Source organism: Cherax quadricarinatus, chromosome 57, assembly GCF_038502225.1.
Source record: "Cherax quadricarinatus isolate ZL_2023a chromosome 57, ASM3850222v1, whole genome shotgun sequence".
Lineage (NCBI taxonomy): Eukaryota > Metazoa > Arthropoda > Malacostraca > Decapoda > Parastacidae > Cherax > Cherax quadricarinatus.
Window position 1 is genome coordinate 6,544,888 of NC_091348.1, and position 10,000 is coordinate 6,554,887.

A 10,000-nucleotide genomic window follows, 5' to 3' on the forward strand; every position below is an offset into this window, starting at 1 on the left:
GAATAGAGAAATTCCAAGCGCTTTCGTGACTACTCACATTATCAAGGAACTATGAAAGTGAAGCATCCAAGGAAGCTATATAAGGGGTCGGCCAGCACCTCACTATCAGATCCCACAACGGTTAAACACGTGACGCGCGGCGAGCCAACTTGGATAGGTCCTTTGCAAAACTCACCCCCAAGCTATTTATTTGTCCAGTGTATTATTAAATTCTTCCCAAATTCTATTAATTATAAATGGATCTAATTTATATAAACCAAAGGAAATATTCATATTATTGTCAAAACTGCTTTTTATGAAACAAGATTCAATTATATTCCTGTCGACCATGGACTTGCTTGATACTACTTTCTCAACTTTTTGAAAATCAATTGGATGGTTAAAATCTCTTACATGAATAAATAGAGCATTGGAATCTTGTCCGGTTCTAATGCTATATTTATGTTGTTTTAATCTTAGTTCGAGATTTTTTTACCAGTTTGACCGTAATAAACTTTATCGCAAATTTTACAAGGAATCTTATAGACACATCCATCAGCATTTTGGGGGGAATTCTTAATCAAATGTTTTTTTACTGTATCAAGATTTTTGAATACAACTTTAATATTAAAAGTCTTAAGAAGAGAAGGCATATCAACCAAGTTTTCATGGTAAGGGAGAACCAACATATTTTTAGTTGAATAAGGCTGGTTGCCCTTTTTTGGATTATAAAAAGTGTTCCTAGCAACTTTAAAAGATTTATCAATTACATTTCTTGGGTATTTTAAATCATTACCTATTTCATAAATTTTGGATATTTCCTCATCTATGAACTCAGGACTACAAATTCGTAAAGCTCTCAAAAACATTGATGAGAAAACAGACAGTTTGACTCTATCTTGATGCGAGGAATAATAGTGGACATAGGAACAGTTATTTGTAGGTTTTCTGTAAATTTTAAATTTGAATTCATTATTACCCTTAATAATTAAAACATCTAGAAAAGGCAATGAGTTATTTTCTTCAAACTCAACAGTAAAGTTTATAGAATGGGCTAAGCTATTTAATTTTCCAAGAAAATGGTGTATATCTACATTTTTGGGCATAAGACAAAATATCATCAACATATCTGAACCATTTAGCTCTATTAGGGAGGATTGTGTCAAGCAACCTTGTTTCAAAAATTTCCATGTATAGGTTACTAAGAACAGGTGAAAGAGGATTTCCCATTGCCATACCAAACTTCTGAGTGTAAAACTTATCATTAAATACAAATTTTGCATCAACAATGCAAAGTTTAATAAGTTTAATGATAGTAGGAACTGGCAATGGTAAATCATAGTTAACGAGTTCTTCAGATAAGAAACTTAATAAATCATCAACAGGAACTTTCGTAAACAAGGAAGTAACATCAAAACTAACCATGTTAAAATCATTTAAGTCAGTCAAGGAGCTTAATTTATCAACCAAGTCTATGTTGTTTTTAACATTAAAGTTAGAAATTTTTGAGCCCTATTGTTGGCAAAATTTCTAACTTTAATGTTAAAAACAACATAGACTTGGTTGATAAATTAAGCTCATTGACTGACTTAAATGATTTTAACATGGTTAGTTTTGATGTTACTTCCTTGTTTACGAAAGTTCCTGTTGATGATTTATTAAGTTTCTTATCTGAAGAACTCGTTAACTATGATTTACCATTGCCAGTTCCTACTATCATTAAACTTATTAAACTTTGCATTGTTGATGCAAAATTTGTATTTAATGATAAGTTTTACACTCAGAAGTTTGGTATGGCAATGGGAAATCCTCTTTCACCTGTTCTTAGTAACCTATACATGGAATTTTTTGAAACAAGGTTGCTTAACACAATCCTCCCTAATAGAGCTAAATGGTTCAGATATGTTGATGATATTTTGTGTCTTATGCCTAAAAATGTAGATATACACCATTTTCTTGGAAAATTAAATAGCTTAGCCCATTCTATAAACTTTACTGTTGAGTTTGAAGAAAATAACTCATTGCCTTTTCTAGATGTTTTAATTATTAAGGGTAATAATGAATTCAAATTTAAAATTTACAGAAAACCTACAAATAACTGTTCCTATGTCCACTATTATTCCTCGCATCAAGATAGAGTCAAACTGTCTGTTTTCTCATCAATGTTTTTGAGAGCTTTACGAATTTGTAGTCCTGAGTTCATAGATGAGGAAATATCCAAAATTTATGAAATAGGTAATGATTTAAAATACCCAAGAAATGTAATTGATAAATCTTTTAAAGTTGCTAGGAACACTTTTTATAATCCAAAAAAGGGCAACCAGCCTTATTCAACTAAAAATATGTTGGTTCTCCCTTACCATGAAAACTTGGTTGATATGCCTTCTCTTCTTAAGACTTTTAATATTAAAGTTGTATTCAAAAATCTTGATACAGTAAAAAAACTTTTGATTAAGAATTCCCCCCAAAATGCTGATGGATGTGTCTATAAGATTCCTTGTAAAATTTGCGATAAAGTTTATTACGGTCAAACTGGTAAAAATCTCGAACTAAGATTAAAACAACATAAATATAGCATTAGAACTGGACAAGATTCCAATGCTCTATTTATTCATGTAAGAGATTTTAACCATCCAATTGATTTTCAAAAAGTTGAGAAAGTAGTATCAAGCAAGTCCATGGTCGACAGGAATATAATTGAATCTTGTTTCATAAAAAGCAGTTTTGACAATAATATGAATATTTCCTTTGGTTTATATAAATTAGATCCATTTATAATTAATAGAATTTGGGAAGAATTTAATAATACACTGGACAAATAAATAGCTTGGGGGTGAGTTTTGCAAAGGACCTATCCAAGTTGGCTCGCCGCGCGTCACGTGTTTAACCGTTGTGGGATCTGATAGTGAGGTGCTGGCCGACCCCTTATATAGCTTCCTTGGATGCTTCACTTTCATAGTTCCTTGATAATGTGAGTAGTTAAGAAAGCGCTTGGAATTTCTCTATTCTTTCAGAGTGGTTGTTTTGCATATATATATATATATATATATATATATATATATATATATATATATATATATATATATATATATATATATATATATATATATACATAGATGGGGTCCACCTGTGGTGTAAACTGTGGGACCCATAGCCTCGGAGAAGTGGATAAAAAGGCTTCAAGGAAGAATATTTGGATTTCTTACTGAAGCCATTCTCTTGGTGTGAGGAATCAGACCTGTCGGTCTCCTTCCTCAGACCGAACCTAATTACCCCCCAATCCCCCCTCCCTATCCTATCCTCCCCTTTTTCCTTTCCTCCTCCTCCTCCCCGCCCCTCCCTTTTGCCCTTCCTCTTTTTGGCCTTTGGGATTTCTCCCACAGGCGCGCTAGTTCCTAGGTAGGGGAAAGGATATCGGGGTCCATCCCATTCCGTTGAGTTTCTTTTCGGTGGCGTAGTTTGCTGTGGAATCTGGATCGCCTGGAGATGTCCCGATCCCTCTCCGGTATCCCGAAGTAGCTTTGGGTGTCTTTTGGGCGACGGGTGTATCTCTGGAAGCCACCTTTTGGATTCCGGTGGTGGTGGCCAAAGGAGGTATGCTTTGTGGCGGATATCCGGCCGCCCTCTCTTTTGTCCACCGAGGTAGCTCGGCAGATGTGAGGTTGCTATCCCGGATTGCTGGTTTACTGGCATGAAGGGTAGGGTATGGCACGGGTTCCATGCTGCATCTGCGCTACTAGAGATGCTGAGGTCCTCTTGGGCGCGGAGGGAGATTTCCGGCCCTTTCATTCCTCCTTGGAACTATTCCTCCCTGATCCCCCCTTTTTTTTATTCTTTTTTTATTTTTATTTTTATTTTATTTTCTTCTTTCTTTTTTTTTCTTAAAAACAAAAAAGCAAAGGAGTAACCTAACCATGGAGAACCCAATCCATGAACCCACTACCCCCGGGCCCCTTCTTGATACCGCACCCTATTCTGACCCTGCCTTGTTTTTAGACCAGTCTTCGGACACTCCTGATGCCCCTGTACTTCTTGCTGGTGCTGTTTCCTCACCCACTTCAGGTACCGGGGCTTCGACTGACTCCTTCGATCTGTCTGACCTCCGCTCTCCTTTGACTATGCTTCCGGCCTCTCCCTCTACGGTACGGCAATTTTCGAATCGCCAGCCCATTTCACACCAGACCAACTCCGGTCCTACTCCTAAACACCAACGTCAATCTCCTGATGATGCTCCTTCGTTACCTTCCCATTCTACTCGGAAAAGACCGACACGTCATGCACTCCCTCTCCACGCTCAGTTTTGGACCACACAATGGACTAAATTCTTTACTTTAAGACCGACTTCTTCTTCTGCCTATCTTTCTGACCATAGTATTGGCAAAGCGCTCCTGCGTCATGTTGGTAGATATTTCATTTTATGGTCTCAAGAGTGGTACGCGCATCGTCACTGTCCGGAATGCTACCCAAGCTCATGATCTTTCTCTCCTTTCGAATATCGATACTACTCCTATCACTATTGAAAAACATCTTTCTCTCAATTCTTGTAGTGGTACTGTCATTCTGCCCCATACCATAGTCCAACAGAATTTCCAGTCATGTGGCAATGACATTCTTGAACAGCTGGAACTCCAGGATCTCCCAATCCTCAAAGTAGACACTTATGTCCTTCCTGCCCATGGGCGGAGACATTACCCTTGCAATGTGGCTCGTTTAACTTTTGACAGCCGAGAACTCCCGTCCTCTGTATATGTGATCCCTACACCGCAACAGTGTAGAAATTGCTGGCGTTTTGGTCACCCAGTGAAATATTGCAGATCTATGGCCGAATGCCCAGTCTGTGGTGCCGACGACCATTCTAATACATCTTGCAGTCAACCTCCATCTTGCCTTAATTGTAATGAAGCTCACCCTTTGTACTCCCGCCGTTGCTAGGTCTACTTAAATGAACGTGAAATCCATTGCCTCAAAGAGGCAGAAGGTCTCCCTTATGCTATGGCAGTTACTCATCTCCGCCTCCAAGGGAGACTACCCCGTGTTTCTCATTCTCGTGTTTCAAAACATCCCCCCACTTCTGGGGTCCCATCTTCTGCAGCCTCCTCTGTTGTTACCCCTCCCATAGCCACTCTGGCATCTAATCCTTTTGCTGTCCTTGGCTCTGACGCCCCGACTACAACTCAGTCTGTTCTCACATCTTCGCGTCCTTCCTCACAAGCCCCAGTATCGACAAGACCTCATATGACACCTAATACCAATCGCCCCTCTACTTCTCAGAAGTCCAAAAAATCCACATTGCTCAAATCTTCTTTGCCCCTTCCTTCCCTTCTTCCACCTCCACACTTTACCTCTCCAGTCTCTGTGCCTAGTTTTTCCCCTCTCTCTGGCTCTATTACAAGTGTGGAGATTCACCCTCCTCCTCGTACTATGCCTTCCACCCCTGTCCCCTCCCAAGTTTCTCCCTCTTCTGCCACCTCCCAGGTTTCTGCCTCTTCTGTCCCCCCCCACACTTCATCTCCAGTCCCTTACACTCTATCGTCCCTCTCTACTTTGGTACAGTCCATTACTGTCCCAATCTTTACTCACCCTCCAACTTCTACCTCCAATATGGTCTCCCATACATCTTTGAATTCAGAAACACTTAAAGACATTTCAGAATATATTGCAGAGACTAAACCTTCAATGGACACTGATTCACTTCCTGTTCCTTCTCTTCCCTCTCCTCCATCTTCACAACCCCATTCTTCGCAACGCTCCGTTCCTTCGCTGCTTGAACATCTTCCAATGCCACCACACGTTGACTTTTCTAACCCCTCTAGTCCGTAGGTGCCTTTCCCTACGGATTCCTGGTATTTTCTTGATCGCCAATCATGGCCTATTTACAGTGGAATATCCGCAGCCTCTGGAGTAATTGGGGTGAGCTTCAGATGTTGCTTTCCAGGCTTTACTCTGTTGGTGCTTGCTTACAAGAACAAAAATTACACTCAGCTGTTTTCCAACCTATCTCAGGCTATAATTTATTGTATTCTTCGGATCCTTTCTCAGATGGGACCTTTAATGAAAGTGCCCTTCTTCTATGCAATGATATTCCGTTCTGTCAACTATTTGTCCATACCTCGCTGCATTACACTGCCGCCCGTATCCACTTGAATAAGTGGTTTACAATATGTTCTTTATATCTCTCTCCTTCTCGAGCATTTTCTATCCCAGACTTTGCCTTTCTTGTTTCATCCTTACCACCACCACTTCTGTTACTTGGTGATTTTAACGCCCACCATTTCCTCTGGGGGGGTCTCATTGTGACTCACGTGGCATCCAGTTGGAGGCTTTTCTCGCCTCTCACCCCCTCCATGTTTTAAATACGGGTACTCCCACCCATTTTGATCCTTGTACTCATACTCTCTCTTGCATCAATCTATCAGTCTGCTCTTCCTCCACTGCACTAGACTTCACCTGGTCTGTTCTACCGGACTTACATGACAGCGATCATTTTCCAATCATTCTTACTTCTCCTTCATATTCACCACCTTTCCGTAGCCCTCGCTGGCAATTTGATCGGGCAAATTGGGACCTTTACTCGCAGCTCACTGCTTTTAGTGAGGTTCCTTCTTCATCCTCCATTGATGAGCTCCTACACCTCTTCTCGACGTCAGTTTATACCGCAGCTTCTCAATCTATACCCCAAACCTCAGGCAAGCATTCTCAGAAGTGCGTGCCTTGGTGGTCTCCTGCTTGTGCTCATGCAGTACGTTTGAAATGCGCTGCATGGGGCAAGTGCCGATACAATAGAACCAATGAGAGACTTCTTGATTTTAAGCAGAAGCGTGCGATCGCTCGCCGTGTCATCCGTTATGCTAAACGCACTTGCTGGCGAGACTATGTTTCCACCATCACCTCTGCTTCCTCTATGAGTGCAGTCTGGAAAAAAAGTGAGGAAATTGAGTGGTAAATGCTCTCCTGACCCGGCTCCTGTTCTACAGGTCGCCGGTATTGATGTAGCAAACCCTCTTGACGTTGCCATTGAAATTGGCACTCATCTGGTCTGTATTTCCCGGGGGCTCCATCTATGCCCCTCGTTTCTTTCCTCAAAGTCTGCCAGAGAGTTAGTTCCCTTGGAATTTTCTTCTCTCAGAGAAGAACAGTATAATGTGCCTTTTACACTTCAGGAACTGGAGGCAACACTCTCAGCTTGCCGATCATCGACAGCTGGACCTGACGACATTCATATTCGTGTGTTACAACATTTACATCAGTCAGCCCTTGTAGTCCTCTTACACCTCTTCAATCTTATTTGGGCACAAGGAGTTCTTCCCCAGCTGTGGAAATCTGCCATTGTTCTCCCTTACTGCAAGCCGGGTACTACAGGACATGATGCCTCCCACTATCGTCCCATCGCTCTTACTAGTGCAGTTTGCAAAGTGATGGGACGTCTGGTAAATCACCGTTTAATGTGGTATTTAGAGACACACAACAGTCTCTCTGCTAGTCAATATGGCCTTCGTAAGGGCCGTTCTACCATAGACCTCTTACTACGCTTGGATACATATGTTCGTAATGCCTTTGCAAATAATCACTCAGTTATTGCCATATTTTTTGACCTTGAGAAGGCATATGACACAACTTGGAGGTATAATATTTTGGCCCAAGCCCACTCCTTAGGCCTCCGAGGCAATCTACCATCCTTCCTTAAGAACTTTTTAACTGACAGACACTTCCGTGTTTGAGTCAATAATGTGCTTTCCCCGGACTTTGTCCAAGCTGAAGGTGTCCCTCAGGGATGTGTTCTGAGCACAACACTTTTTCTCCTTGCTATAAATGATTTGGCCTCTGTTCTTCCACCCAATATTTGGTCATCACTCTATGTTGATGACTTCGCTATTGCTTATGCAGGCGCTGACTGTCATCTCATTGCAGTTTCTCTCCAGCATGCGGTCGTCCGTGTTTCCACTTGGGCCACTACGCATGGGTTTAAATTTTCCAGTACCAAAACTCACCAAATTACTTTCACTAGACTCTCTGTCATCTCCGATCATCCTTTGTGTCTCTATGGCTCTCGTATCCCCGAACGTGATACAGTCAGGTTTCTAGGCCTTCTCTTTGACCGTAGGTTATCCTGAAAACCTCACATTACCTCTCTGAAGGCAACTTGTCACAGCCGGCTAAACTTCTTAAAACCCTTGCTCATCTTTCCTGGGGAGCTGATCGTCGAACTCTGCTTCGCCTACATTCAGCCCTCGTTTTATCGAAACTCGATTATGGTGACCAGATTTATTCAGCGGCCTCTCCTGCTACTCTCTCTAGCCTTAACCCCATCATCACCAAGGATTACGTTTATGCCTTGGTGTTTTTCGCTCTTCCCCTGTTGAGAGCCTCTATGCAGAAGCGAATGTTCCATCCTTGTCTGATCGCCGTGATGCCCATTGCCTTCGCTACTACGTTCGCTCTCACGATCTCCACAATCCTTCCATTTATAGAATGGTCACTGATATTAGTAGACATTCTTTATTTGTTCGCCGCCCCTGTTTGCTCTGTTCCTTTTCTCGTCGCCTACATTCGCTCTTGTCTTCCCTTCAGTTACCACCTTTATATGTTCATGTAGCATCTCACTTTTCCCTACCCCCCTGGGAAGTTCCAGCTGTTCGGGTCTGTTCTTTCTCACTCCCTTGCTCGAAAGCCCAACTGCCTACGGTGGCTTCCCGCTCTCTTTTTCTTGATCACTTCCACTCTCATTCTCATGCCATCGCTGTGTACACAGATGGCTCTAAGTCTTCAGACGGTGTTGGATTCTCAGCAGTGCTTCCGGACAGCGTCGTGCGAGGGCACTTACTATCTTCGGCTAGCATTTTTACTGCTGAATTGTATGCCATTCTTGCAGCACTTATTCGTATTGCATCTATGCCTGTGTCATCATTTGTGGTAGTCTCAGACTCCCTTAGTGCTCTACAGGCTGTTCGAAAATTTGATACATCTCACCCCCTAGTTCTCCATATCCAACTTTGGCTATGCCGTATCTCTAGCAAGCATAAAGATATTGTTTTTTGTTGGGTCCCTGGTCATGTCGACGTACAAGGCAATGAACAGGCAGACACTGCTGCGCGGTCAGCAGTACATGACCTACCAATTTCCTATAGAGATGTTCCATTTCTGGACTATTCTGCTGCAATAGCTACCCACCTTCACACCCGTTGGCAACAACGTTGGTCAACTCTGCTCGGTAACAAACTTCATTCTATTAAACCGAGCATAGGTTACTGGCCGTCTTCTTGTCATCAGTGCCGAGGTTGGGAGACCACTCTCTCCCGCCTTCGTATTGGCCACACTCGTCTTACTCATGGGTATCTCATGGAGAGGCACCCAGGTCCTCTCTGTGAGCAGTGTCAAGTTCCAGTATCGATTAGCCACATTCTGTTAGACTGCCCTCTCTATCAACGAGCACGCAGAATTTACCTCCTACGTCGTCTTCGTTCTACTACTCTCTCTTTACCTTCCCTTCTTGCTGATGGACCCTCCTTTAATCCTGACTCTCTCATTGACTTCTTGACAACGATTGATTTACTCCACAAACTCTGATGATGATACCTTTCACACTTCCCTCAGCCCTTTCTAGTTCAGTCTCTTGCTGCCCTTTACCCTTTCACCATCCACTGCCCCGCTGTTATCCGTAACCTATTACTCATCCATCTCCCTTTTGCCACCTGATGCCCTCGCTTCCTTCCTGCCCTGCAGCGCTGTATAGTCCTTGTGGCTTAGCGCTTCTTTTTGATTATAATAATAATAATAATACTGAAGCCATTTGAATATTCCGCTTCCCCTACAACCCCATCTTTTCATTTTTTTTAATAGGTATATTTTATTACATAATTTGGTACAAAAAATTTAAGAGATACATTGTTGATATAAAGATGGCATATACAGTACATGAGGTGTGAGAGATTCATGTCTACTACGTATCGTTACGTGTTTGTCACTGATTTTATATATGTATATATATATATATATATATATATATATATATATATATATATAT

At 41.8% G+C, this 10,000-nt stretch overlaps 1 protein-coding gene across 1 annotated transcript in view; it reads left to right on the forward strand.

Annotated features, from left to right (window-relative positions):
• Nucleotides 1–10,000, forward strand: part of LOC128693475 (juvenile hormone esterase-like) — a 179,984-nt gene that overhangs the window by 73,223 nt on the left and 96,761 nt on the right. The window lies entirely within an intron of this gene.